Here is a 13,969-nt window from a genome sequence, read left to right on the forward strand (position 1 = left end):
TTAACTCACTTCCTAAGAAACATTCTAAGAAAACAGCACTGATAACATGGCTCATAGTTAGCAGTGTTAAGATAGAGATAGTTAAACATTTTCCTGTTCTTTGACATCTATCTTTCTGTATGTATATATCTGTTGAGCCCATCAAAGTCTAAAATATTTCAATTCAGCATAAGATTGCAGTACCAATTGTTATATAGCATATATTTTATCTTGTGGAGAGATGGAAAAGCATATCTAAATACATCATGCCTATGCTCCGAAGTAATGCAAATCTTCTGTCTTGCCACTTCCAGAAATAAATGAAAATGATAGTAGATAAAGGCTAGAAACATTTTTCTCCCTTGCACTCATGCAAAATCTTGCGTGCAGTGATCATCATCAGGCATTAAGCATCTGCTGTAAGCCAGACATTCTACTATATGGGCAGAGGAATGTTGATGGCATAGTCTGTACCCTCGACTCTTACTAATCAAAAGCAAATAAATAAACAAATACAGTTAAAAATAGGAGGGCATAAAGAACAAACATTTAGCTCAGAAAAAAACTCATTAAGTACAAAGACATTCTATGAATTATGAATAGAGCTATATATGCTCACACAATTTTCAACCTCTTATAAGTGTCCAGTCTTTACCTAATTAGATTGTTGGACTGAACATTTATGTCTGTAAGTGTCTTATCTGAATTGTGTATGATTTGTGCCAACTATCACTATAGTGCAAAGAGTAGAGGAATTCATGAATAGCAGGTATTTTAATGATAACTTTTTAAAAAGACCTGAAAAACTGTCCATGGTAGAACTACCAAGTAAAGAAGGAAAGTGTGTTAGAAGGAACAGGACAGATGGCAGCCTGTTATGAACCCCATAATGCACTGGTGGAATTTACTACTACTCAGAATCTGAATTTCTGTATTATCAGCCTGAGAGTTAGATTCAAGGAGATGACATCATTATGGTCAGACTTAGAAAGGACTGAACTACCTGAATTAGGTGATCAATGAATGAGGACCACTCCACTACTGTGTCCAAAGCATCAGTGTCCTTTGTGACCTTTACCTAGAGTGCCTCTTTCTGACCTGGAAGTCACTGGGGGAGCTGACCAGTAAACATGGGGGGTTGGGAGAGATGTGCAATCCAGACCAAAGGGAACTCTGAGGAATCTTCTAAATAAGTGACTTCTGCAGTTACAAGGGAGATCAGGAGGTGAGGTCTTGATCAACACTGGCAACTTCTGTTTCCTGGATTTTCTGTCCTTCACTCTCAAAGCTAGAGGTGCCGAAAGCATGTTCCACAGAACTCTAGGGTGCTTTGTAAGAATTGTTTTTTGGGAGATGGATCTTCTCAAAAGGAAAACAACATTGTAAACTACTGCTGTCATCTAACCATCCCCTCCATATTATAGTACAATTTTAGCTTCTCTAATCACATTCCAGTCCTGTCTCTTAGTAATGACATTATTTCCAGATCTCCTTAATGGAGAATGGGGAGTTCCCAAACTCTTCAGACACTCTTTTATTGAGAACGTTGCAGAAGGTTGATCATCTTCAGATGGCCATAGACGTCTTGTGGGACTTGGCTTTTACTTGTTTAATTTTTATTGCTGTTATAGGGTGTTCTAATCTTTGAGCTAGAGGTAGGTATATAAAACCTTTTGTGTTTTTTATGCACGATTGAGAGGAAAATCTACATAAGGCATACATAAATGGGCAATCTCCTATTCTTTTTTTTTTTAAGCACTCTTGTAAATGTCTTTATTCCATGTGTTTTTAAAAAACCTGTACTAGAGCATTACAGAATGGCAGTGACATCCATCGGCAATCTCACACTCTTAACAAAAGAGTCAATTTTTAAAGAAATACAAAATGGTTGTCCTATAATTATAGGACATGTATGAATTTTCATGCCAAAGGACCAACCTAATCTTATCCACAGATCAAGAAATTAACAAATAAAACAGAAATGTTTTACAAGTGACGTACTTTACAGTTGAAAATCATTTTTTTCCCCTCATACAGGAAAGAAGCATGTGTAAAGAGGAGGAGCATAAGAATCTGTCCTTCCTTCATGTAGTTAAACTTATCTTTTATTTTATATAAAGAGGAGCAAAATGAACAGCGTCACTTCAACCTACCCCTTGGAATTTAAGTTAAAGGAAATCATGACTATACCCTGGTAGAATTTCTTATTTTGCTTGAAAAGCAGTTGAATATTAAATCATGAATCACTGGTTTCCTAAAATATCTTTCAATACCCCGGGAGAAAATTGTAAAATAGCCTTCTCTCTGATTTTGAGAACAACTACTTGTAGTGATTCTCAAAATGCATTTCTTGAAGAAATGTTCCTTTCTTTTTATTTCTTTCCTTTTTTTTTTTTTAATTTTTACAAAGTCCCTAATAGAGCCAATACCCTGAAAAAAACTAGAAGATATTTATAACTGAACAACAGGCCTATAGAAACCCAAAGGCAATTATCTCTTGTATAAATATCCCTTAGGCAAACTTCAACTAATATATATGAAGCAGAAGGTTAAGCCTGCTCAAGAATTTTATTCAGACAGGAAATTTGCATTATCTACTCTTGTATTTCTTGGCCTCTCCTCCTTCTTGATCCCCTCAATCCTACTTTTGTTTCCCATTCCCCAACTTGGAAAACTTTATCTGGCCACAGCTAACAGTCAGAAGCCCTCGAGAAGCTTGCTTCCCTTGTCCTCCAGTTTAGAGAATGTGCCCTAGCCCCACTGTGTCATTGCTTTGGGGCTGCTCATGTGTGTTTTCATTTTAGGCTACCCTAAGAAATACTTTTCTTATTTTGGGTAATGTCAGTTTATAGCGTAGGCTGAAATTTCATACCTACCTTTGAATCTCTGAAATTCTTTTTACACTTTCAGGTGAATATCCAATAACTAAGAATTAATTTGCACTTGGGGTAACTATTTTCCAAAATAATCAGTCTCTACCCAAAAAGACTTTAGCTGTCAGTTATTTAAACTATTAAATTCTTACTTACATGTTTCAAAGGTGAAGATTTCTAAAGAAAACTTGTGTATGTTTGGAAAAAAATGGCAGTGAAAATTGCCAACATGATGTTTCAGTGTCTGTCCACATAATTCAGGGCTTATCTGAAGTTTTTCCATGTCATGCAGAAGAACAACTCCTGTATAATTAATCTGCAAATTCCGTAGAATTGCAATCAGAGACAAATTTTCTATTTTTTTGTACTTCCATTATTTTGACATAATAAATTTCCCCTTATTCATTTTTAACCTGTAGACAAGTGATAACTATCCATTGTGTTAGAATGAACTTCAACCTTTTAAAAAGGAATCAGACTAGAAATATCAATAGTAATATAATTGCATACCTTCTGAACCCCTCCTACTCACATAGCATTCTGCTACAGAGAAATATGACTTTTCTTTATCTGCAGTGTACTTATAAGTAACTCAGAAAATAAAGCATACAAAAAAAATAATAACACAATGTGGCTCATGGTTCAAGAGTTATTGCAAGGCAATTACTCATTCAACAAATATTTACTGAGTGCCTACTATGTGCTAAGCACTCTTCTGCATGCTGAGTTTTTAAAACATGAGTGTATTTAAAAACAGAAAGATCATTGTCCTCCAGAGAGATGAGGCTGGTGAGTCAGGCAGGGATTGGGTGATGTGAGGCCTTGTTCTTTACCCTTAAGACAACGGGAAGGCATTGAAGGTTTTTAAACAAGGATCGACATGATCCACTGTGTAGTTTTAAAAGATCACTCTACATGCCATGAGGCAAATACTGGAGAGAAACAAAATGTGAAATGGGAGACGGAAAAAAATCCAAACAGCGTTCCAAGTAACAGACAAGGTCTTAGGGGTGGTAGCAGTGGTAGTGGAGCAGGAGAAGGAAAAGGAGGAAGTGGAGACAAGATGGACAAAGCAGATAGATTTACAAATTATTTAGGAAATAAAATCTAAAGAATTTGGTGATCAGATACTGGGGCTGAAGGAGAAAAGAAGGATGAAATCCACTCTGATTCCTTTAAGATGTTGAAAATCTTGGTTTCTGGTTTCTCCAACTGATATCAATGGTGCTGTTTTTAAAAACCGGAAACATTAGGGGAAAGCTATGTTTGAGACACATGAGTCTTTATGAGTTTGGTTATGGACGAATTCAGGTTGCAGAGCCTTCATTATATCCAAGTTGAGATACCAACTGTTCAGTTAGAAATAAAAGTCTGGAGATAAAAGAAGAAAATGTTAAACTGAAGATTTGAGAGTCATAATGAAATGATAGCATGATATACCTTGGTGAGCTCTTTTATTAGTATGTACAATGAAAAATAAAGATGCTTAATTTAGGGTTCTTTCATTATAAATTAGAAGGGTCTGGAAATGTATCATGGGGGAAGGGGACTTGATCTAGAAAAAAAAAAAAAGAATACAGGGGCTAAGCATCGGACTTCGGCTCAGGTCATGGTCTCACGGTTTGTGGGTTCGAGCCCCACATCAGGCTCTGTGCTTCCAGCTTGGAGCCTGGAGCCTGCTTCGGATTCTGTGTCTCCTCCCTCTCTGCCCCTCCCCTGCTCATGCTCTTTCCTCAAGAATAAATAAACATTAAAAATTTTTTTGGATAAAAAGAATATAAGTAAGAGGAGAGAAGTAGAAATGGATGAAATGGCAGACACACTAAAACATAAATAAATTGCAAAGTTCTTTTTGGTTGCAAATAACAGAGGATATCAACCCAGATTCACTTAATTAAAAAAAAAAAAAAAAGTCTGTAAATTTACACATAACCGAAAAGCCCAGGGTATTCCACCTACAAGCAAAACTCTGCCCAGGGGTGAAACAACATGTTCAGGACCCAGATCCTCTGTTTCTCAGCTACTTCCTTGGTGTTGACTTAAGCTCTGGCAAGTTCTCTCATGATCTCAAGATGGTTGCCAGTAGTTCCAAACGTTATATGTTCACATGCCAATGTCCAGCAAGAAAAACAAGTTGTTCTTTTACGTACAACCTTTACATGTAAAGGTCAAAGAAAACCCCAGAATGGAGATCATTAACGTCTTAAGGCCATATGCTTATCCTTAATATTGTAGGTAAAAATTGAGATACATAGGTTATCTTAAGCTACTTAAGGTGCATCTCTGGACTGGAGACAAATCTCCCACCAAGCCATGTAGAGTGTTAGGGAAGGGGAATAGGCTAGAAGAACGTATATAGGGAGACTGAAATGCCAAGTTAAGGACCTTGGACTTAATCCAATAGACCAAAAAGAGCTCTTCTATTTTGAACAGAAAAGGGATCTAATGAAATGTTTTAAGAAGTTAAGTCTTAAAGCAACTATAGGACATACTGGAATGTTTAAGAAAAAGGAAAACAAGAATCTGTTAAAAGTCTACGACAACAGTCTAGGAAAGAGATAGTGAAAGCCTAAACTGCGATCGAGTAAGAAATGTTGATAAAGGGGCACCTGGGTGGCTCAGTTGGTTAAGCGTCCAACTTCAGCTCAGGTCACGATCTCACAGTTTGTGAGTTCGAGACCCTCATAGGGCTCTCTGCTTGTTAGCACGGAGTTCACTTTGGATCCTCTGTCCTTCTCTCTCTCTGCCAATCCTGGCTGGCGTGATGTCTCTTTCTCTCAAAAATAGATAAACATTAAAAAAACATGTTGATAGAGAAGATATGAAGTGATGGATGGAACAATATTTCAAAGAATCCACAGTTCACAAGATAATAATGAATTTTGCTATGGAATTTCAGACTCTTACACTGAGATTTCAATCAATGTGATAGCTTTGGCTTATAGCAAAGATGAGATCCTTTTTTAAACCATGATACTGCACCCTCTTCTTCCAAACCCATTTCTAAACGAGCCTTTCCATTTCATTTTGTTTTAATTAGTTACCGTCATCCTGTGACCCATTATTCCCCACATGCACAGCTTTCCTAGAGGTGAAAAAGAAGCCAAGTTCCAACCTCTGTCAGAATGAAGCCTGTCTTTGACTCCACAGAATAAGAACTTGCAGATTATAATGTAAAAAAGATAGATATCCCTACAGTTACATCTGTGGCATTTACTTTCTAGCAAACGTTTTTTGAATACTTTGTCAACCTGCAGTGATTCCGTTAGCAAGCACCAGAAAACCCAATGAGTTAAACAAGTAGAATTCCAGAGGAAGCAGTTGGTAGTGTTGATTCAGCTGCTTATCAGTGGCAGGACCCACATCTTTGTGATTTTCTAGATTTTCGTAGTGTTTTACATCGTGGTGACAAGATGACTGCTTTACCTCCAAGTAGCACATCCTCATTCCAGGCAGGCAGTGGTGTGGAATAGAGAAGAGGGACAGGAATCTTTCTATTCATCAATACAATAAAATACTGCCTGCATTTCTTGCCCAGCATGTTTCTTATAGCTAATGGGCCAGAGTGGAATCATGTAACCATTCTTAGCAGTTGGAAGACTGGGAAAGTGAACATTTGATTTGATTTTCTGTTATCTATGTATGAGACATAGAAAGGAAGAAGAAAGTTGAGCATGGTTTTGGGGTGGCCAAGCATTAGAATCTTCCATGAAAAACTGTTGTTTTACAGCGTAGTCTGTGCTTACGTGTGTATTACACTCTTGTCATTTTGTATTTGACTTTGTATTTATCTGTGTGTGTTGCTTTCTCTGCCCTTGAGGAGAATATTTTCATGATCTGTTACCAGTTTTAAAAATAGATGTTTTATTCCCTTTTTCCATTAGCCACTACCAATGTCTGCTTAACTTACTCAGCAAAGATGCTAGAATTTTGGTTTCCCTAAGTAGGCAACACAGATTGACTAGAAAGGATATTATTTTTGTTTATGTCTAGTTATCTTGGCAAGCATTACCATGTGAAAGAAAATATAGCAGAAGCACCAGATGATTCCATTGGGATTTTGTATAAGTATCACATTTAATCTTTTGTGGGGTGTGATAGAGTCTCATGTAAGGATATATTTCCAACAGAACTCATCAACCTTGACTTAGAAAGAAATCCAGTGCCAAAATCTGGCATCTGCACATCAAAGATAAAATTAGTAATACCACTTGATGCAGCGTTTAGACGAAATAGTCAATGAAAGCAGTATGAATTCCAGCAGAATCCTCTGCAGACAGCAGCATCATGCAATCCTGACTTCACAATGACATGAAATTTTAAATGACAACTGTGCTAAATCAGGAAGCCGCAAACCCAGGCCAAGTTTAAATTTAGTAACACTGCCAGTTTACTGAAAATAACCTTCTCCGTAGCAGATTCTCTATGAATTTCAGGTGACCGACTACTTGTTTTTCTGTCCTGTTCAGAGATAATCAGGTACCCGGAGGCTCCAGCACTGGTACCTAACCTTGTCAATGGCGTTTCTGGTGTCCACTTCCGGAGTCTCCCTGGCCGGCTTTGAAATACGTGGAGATTAGAGAGTCCGCTGCATATATTCTTGAAACTTTCCACCGTACGTGCTCAGACTTTTCTGAATAAGCATAAGGATTTGAAGGTAAGTGGATTTTGGAAGTCACTCACGTGGCTGTGTAGCTCTTAATTATGTCAAAAGTGAATATTTACTATATTTAACAAAATATATAAAAGTAATAGCAGTTAGTGAATATTAGGAAAATAGCCGTCTATGTGCAATTCCATAGCAAAAAAAGGAAAATCAAATACAAAGTTGGTATATGTCGTGTAAATGTAAATACAGGTGGTATTCTTGATAACTGATAATCAGTTTCACACAAAAACATCACGATAATCACAGTGGTTCTCAAATTGTAATGTGTGTGAGTCACTGGGTGGGGAGAGGGTCTGTAAAATTCTGATACCTGGGTGTACTTCACAGAGAGTTAGATTGCCTGGATCTCAGATGTGACCCAGCAACCTGAATTTTTATTTACTCACGTCAAAATGATCCTGATGAATGTGCGTCTTGGGCCTTTGGGAAATGCTGAAGTTGGCACTCAAAATAATATGCTTCTGGGCGCCTGGGTGGCTCAGTCTGTTTTGCATCAGACTTCGGCTCAGGTCATGATCTTGCAGTTCGTGGGTTTGAGCCTCATGTCGGGCTCTGGGCTGACAGCTCAGAGCCTGGAGCCTGTTTGGGCTTCTGTGTCTCCCTCTCTCTCTGCCTCTCCCCCACTCACACTCTGTCTCTCTCTCAAAAATGAATATTAAAAAAATATATATGCTTCTAATTTTCAAACTTTATATTAAATTGGGTTTTATGCCGTTTCCTTTGGCTACAAGAATAAATAAGGAAGGCACATTTAGCACAGAGGTGCTCAATTAGTGCTCTTTTTGTGACCCCCCCCACCCCCAAATTGAATTGTTAGTTCTCTTTTAATACTTCTTTTTCAAGTTCAGCATGATGGGCTAGGTCCCAGGGCTCCCTATCTTGCTTTCAGAGTAAGCTTGCAGTCTTTAACCGGTTCTCCGCTCTCTGTAATGTTTTAATTTATTCAGATGTTTATGCTTAGTGGATCAATTCTAAGAACCATCTGAGAAGATAGGAATAATGAGTTATTACCAGGATTGGCTGAGCATTTCTTTATTTTTGAAGTTTATTTTCTTTTCCTCTTAACTTGGGAAACTCAGCTTTAGATTTTTCAAAAGAACAGATTTGCTTAACACATCATCAGCTACTCATTTTCCTTTGCACATAAAAACTTCTAAGTCATGTGCTACCTTAACACAGGTTATACACACATTTATTGAATATCATTTTATTATATTTCTTAATCTCATTTAGCAACTTCATCTTTACTGTGTGCAATTTTAAGTTAATGAAAAGTTTGGTTTTCTTACTCCGGTGATAAAAGTGATTAGTAGAGACATATTCAGAACAGAAAGTGTGATGATTCCTTAAAGGTACAACATGATATTATTTTCACAGTGAAGAGTGAAGTTTTTAATTAAAATCCTTTGATTGAATTTCATTTTTTTTCACCCTATAAGTCTTTGTGTGCACATGTTCATATTGTATACAATTTCTTGTCAGTAAAATATCAAGTGGCAAAAATAAACCCTTAATAAAAAAAAAAAGTATTTCCCTGTAGTGGCAATTAGCTATACATATTAGCTATTAGTATTACACAAAGAAAATGAATATAGACGTGGTTAAACAAGGTAGCACTTTTTTCAAGTAATCTAAAGATTTACAGAATTAGATCAACTGTAATCATGAATTTTTACATACATTTGTTGTCAGTGTTGTTCTCAATAGGCAATGCTCTCATTGCCATATCTGATGATAAAATCCTAAAATCTATAGTCCCCAAATTGTAAAATCCTCAAATAGTACTATACAAGTTCAATGAAGTTCTCAAATAAGATTTAATAAAGCTTTTAGTGCCAATCTTCTGTAATATTTTTATTTCAGAAAAATATAGAAACTACGCTTCTGCTTTTTCTTTTTTGTGTTCTTTTCCTTTTTTTCCTTCTCAGAAGAGCAGATGGAGAGAGAATGAAATTGTGTCCTCGAGTGAGTCACGTTCATTATCATTGGCATATTTGTCTTAAGTTGTGGCTCCCTAAAGAAAACTTACAATGTAGTTTCAGGGAACCTGAGTGAGACAACCTCCAGACACAGGAAGTAAAATATAACAACAAAAGGATAAATTATAGAAACTTTAAAAAAATTTTTTTTTAATGTTTATTTATTTCTGAGACAGAGAGAGACAGAGCATGAGCGGGGAAGGGGCAGAGAGAGAGAGGGAGACACAGAATCCGAAGCAGGCTCCAGGCTCCGAGCAGTCAGCACAGAGCCCGACGTGAGGCTCGAACTCGTCAACCACAAGATCATGACCTGAGCTGAAGTCAGACGCTCAACTGACTGAGCCACCCAGGCGCCCCTAGAAACTTTATTGAAGCATAGAAGCATAAAGTTTTAGAACAGAAATGGACCATTAAGATCTTCTAGTCTGGCCCCTCATGTATAATAGCATTTTTTCTCTTCCAAACTTGCTGCATAGAAGGTTAATACAAAGAGCAGGAATCATCAATCTGGAGAGCTATGATTTTTTAACGAGCGAAACTAAGCAAGTGTTTTTCAGTAATGATTTCTTGGGTAAGGAAGGCTAGAAGGAAATTTTCATCCAAGATGAAGGTTGAAGAGGTAAAGACAATACCTGAGTACTTATGTCATTGAACTTAAAGTCATCAATTCTTTTAGTTGTCAGTAGATTATCTTTCATGTCATTCATTTAAAAATGAAAACAGCCAATTGAGGTCTACCTCAGGTTTGGTCAGCTTTATATGGAAATCTGATGTTGAAGGAGAAAAAGAGCTCAGAGTAAGATACAGCTTAGGATAGTAGAGCCATCTGGGACCATTCACAATATAGGAGAAAGGAGATTTAGCTATGTAAGAATCTCTGGGAGTGTTAGTGTTATTATGAAATAGTATAATAATGATATTTGTGAAATATCCAAAAAGATTAAAATGTATTTATTATTCTCAATTTAAGAAGTTGGAAAGTCATGAACATTTATGTAGTAAAGTATAATTTTTGATGTGTGGGAAATGCTCATAATGTGCTATAAATGAAAACAACAAGTTTCAAACCATATTATGATGTGGTCCCATTTTTATTAAAAAAACAACAACAGATGCGTAGGAAGAAAATTGGAATGATATATATCAAAATATTTTTAATGGTTATGCTCAACTGATAAACTATGGTTGACTTTTATTGCTTCTCAGGGTATGTAAAACTGTTTCTAAGTATGGATTATTAATGTAATTTAAAAATATTTTTCAAGGGCTGGGAAAATGTTCAGTTATCTGGAAATTTACTTTTGTAGAATTGTAAGGTAGTCCTGAAAATGTTTGTTTAAAATAGTCTTAAAGGGGGGCACCTGGGTGGCTCAGTCGGTTAAGCGTCCGACTTCGGCTCAGGTCATGATCTCGCAGTCCGTGAGTTCAAGCCCCGTGTCGGGCTCTGTGCTGACAGCTCAGAGCCTGGAGCCCGCTTCAGATTCTGTGTCTCCCTCTCTCTCTGACCCTCCCCCGTTCATGCTCTGTCTCTCTCTGTCTCAAAAATAAAATAAACGTTAAAAAAAAATTTTTTTTTAAAAAGAAGAAAAAAAATAAAATAAAATAGTCTTAAAGGAAGGCTCTCGATCTTATAGTATTAAACTGATTTAAATATGAGAATATTACTTACAATTAGAGCAAAATGATTTTTAGATATAAATGTTCATTTGTGGATATTGTACTAAACTAAAATTTTCAATTTTCCCTCTTCATTAAACACTGATAACTTCAGATTATGACAGTTAATTCCTTAGAAATATCCTTTATTTCTTGAATCAGATAATTCCAATGTGCGGTTCAGGAATTTTCTAACTATAATAGCTTGCTCCATTTGGAGGATAATTTTATATGTTTGGTTACATTAGTGTTAATATGTCTTTGTTCTTTAAATCTCCAGCGTAACATACGGTTAGTCTCACCATTATTACTACCAGCTGTGGTTGGCCTATGATTTTTGTTCATTCTGTCTGAATCCAAAGTAATTAGCTCTTTAGTTTAATGACAATATTTGTTAATGGGTTTTTAGGGCCAAATTCTGCTGTTAGAGAGTGGGTGGTATATTTGAAGATAGAATCTGGCCCTTATGTTTTAAGCATAAGCTGTGTAATTTGATTTCAAAATGATGGTTTAGAGAGTTTGGGGTAGGAAAACTGAATCTACATTTATCTGAAGTTTCTCAGTTTCAAGAAACAGAAAATGAAAGTGACAATTTATGTAAACGAAAAACAGACCCACTGAAAATTCTCTAATACAGCTATCCTGCATGAGTCATTCCGTACATAGTTGGAATAAGAAAAGAAATGATAATTTTCAAGCAGACATTAGGTAGATTCTCTTATGTCATGGGGCACATGTTGAGTCCTTTAAGTGCAATGAAACGCTTTTGGTCATTGTATTTTTTTCAGCTTTATTGAGATATAATTGACATATAACATTATATAAATTTAAGGTGTACAGTATGATGATTTGATACACATATATATTGCAAAATGATTACCACAATAAGGTTAGTTAACATATCCATCAGCTCCCATGATTAAGAGAGTAGATCTTAAATGTTCTCACCACACACAAAAAAATGATCATTGTATTTTTTTAAGGACTCAGTGAAATGAAAAGAACCTTTGCCTGGGATCGCTGGGGTTCAAGATCAGACTCAGCTTCCTAGTAGTGGCATGACCTTGGAGAATTCTCTTTTCCTCTCCTTGGGCTTCAGTTTCTTCATCCTAAAATAAGGCCTTTGTTGTTGATGATCCTAGTGTCCCCTTCCAGCTCTGAAATGATAATTCACAGTGCTTTAAAAAACACTATGGGGAAGGCACAGGACCGCAAGGAATATGCAATGACTTGAGCTGACTGAATAACAAATCATTAAGTCTTGGGGCGCCTGGGTGGCCCAGTCGGTTGAGCATCCGACTTCGGCTCAGGTCATGATCTCGCGGTTCGTGAGTTCGAGCCCCGCGTTGGGCGCTGTGCTGACAGCATAGAGCCTGGAGCCTGCTTCAAATTCTGTGTCTCCCTCTCTCTCTGCTCCTCCCCCGGTCATGCTCTGTCTCTCTTTCTCTCTTTCAAAAAAACATTAAAAAAATAATAAGTAAATAAATCAGTAAGTCTACTAAAAGGTACTTTGGAGACATTTTGGCCTTAAGAACTCACCTTCAATGAACGATGTGGTACTTTCGGCCTACGCTGGGGGGTTATGTGGAAGAGACTATAGGCTTGCTCCATCGGAAGTATTCAAGGAGACCAATTTTGGCAAAAGTTAAAAAAGGAAACAAAACTCATCTAATAACAGTTGAGATATCTAACAATGGAATAAGATGCCTTGGGAGATCATGAATTCGCTGTCATCATAGGAAAGAAAGTGGATCCCAAGGGTTATATGACCTGCCAACTGCCTTTCATGGTATAAAAGCTAAAAAAAAATATACTGAACAGAGGGGAACTCAGGAAGTGCTGTTATCAATGAGCCCTCCTGGAGGTCACTGTTGGAGGACAAATTCCATCAAACCTAGAAGTGACCATGGCAACAACTGCAAAAGAACTGATTGTGAGCATTGACCAGTTTAACCCTAAAACTAAATCTGAAATATGTATGTAGATGAGGGTGGCAGACAGATCATACCAGCAAAACTCCCTATAGATCTAAAGCAACCAACAAGAATTAGGAGGATGTGACAGGAGTAAGTGGTATATTGGCTTTACGCTTAATATCTAGGGATTGGTGGGTACCATTTCCACCTGACAAAGCAAGTTCTAGAAGTATTACAGAGTAGGAAAAAAAGACACTAAGAAAGTGATGTCCAACATTAGGTCACAAAGAATGGGGGAAGAAAGAGGGGAAAAAATGCTTTTTCTGTGCTCATAATAGAGAAATGGTCAATATTCTAAAGGTACAGAAGATCAAAGTTATTATATGAAGTTACTGACTTCACATATATATGTTATTACATGAACTTAACAAAGTCATAAATTAGAAGTAAATGTGCACCCTATTAAATATGCTTAAGAAGCTACATATAAATATCAAACAAGGTGAACAGACCATATAATGATTGATTTTCAAAACCTTTAGCAGAAAACTTAAAATATTATGGAATAATGTCCCTGTCATATCTTTCATATTAATAAATGTAAAGAAACGCATTGATTTGTTTAACAGAAATTCTTTTTAGACATTTTTTAATGTTTTATTTATTTTTGAGAGAGAGAGCATGAGTGGGAGCTGGGGAGGGATAGAGAGAGAGGGGAACAGAAGATCCAATGCAAGCTCTGTGCTGACGGCAGCAGGCCCGATGTGGGGCTCGAGCTCACAAAGTGTGAGATCATGATCTGAGCTGATGTCGGGCACTCGACCAACTGAGCCGCCCAGGCACCCCAAAAGAAATTCTTTTCGATTAGATCACAGTGCAGAAGCAAATTATAAGCTT

At 36.9% G+C, this 13,969-nt stretch overlaps 1 protein-coding gene across 2 annotated transcripts in view; it reads left to right on the forward strand.

The window, feature by feature from the left end:
- Positions 1-7,324: 7,324 nt before the first annotated feature.
- Positions 7,325-13,969, forward strand: part of HS3ST5 (heparan sulfate-glucosamine 3-sulfotransferase 5) — a 151,119-nt gene continuing 144,474 nt past the window's right edge. For both annotated transcript variants that reach the window (XM_019443140.2, XM_019443141.2), the window contains exon 1: positions 7,325-7,509. The gene's annotated coding sequence lies outside the window, so the exon portion shown is untranslated. The remainder of the gene's footprint in view (positions 7,510-13,969) is intronic.

The sequence above is a fragment of the Panthera pardus genome, unplaced genomic scaffold, assembly GCF_024362965.1.
Source record: "Panthera pardus isolate Hobbes unplaced genomic scaffold, ASM2436296v1 HiC_scaffold_17, whole genome shotgun sequence".
Lineage (NCBI taxonomy): Eukaryota > Metazoa > Chordata > Mammalia > Carnivora > Felidae > Panthera > Panthera pardus.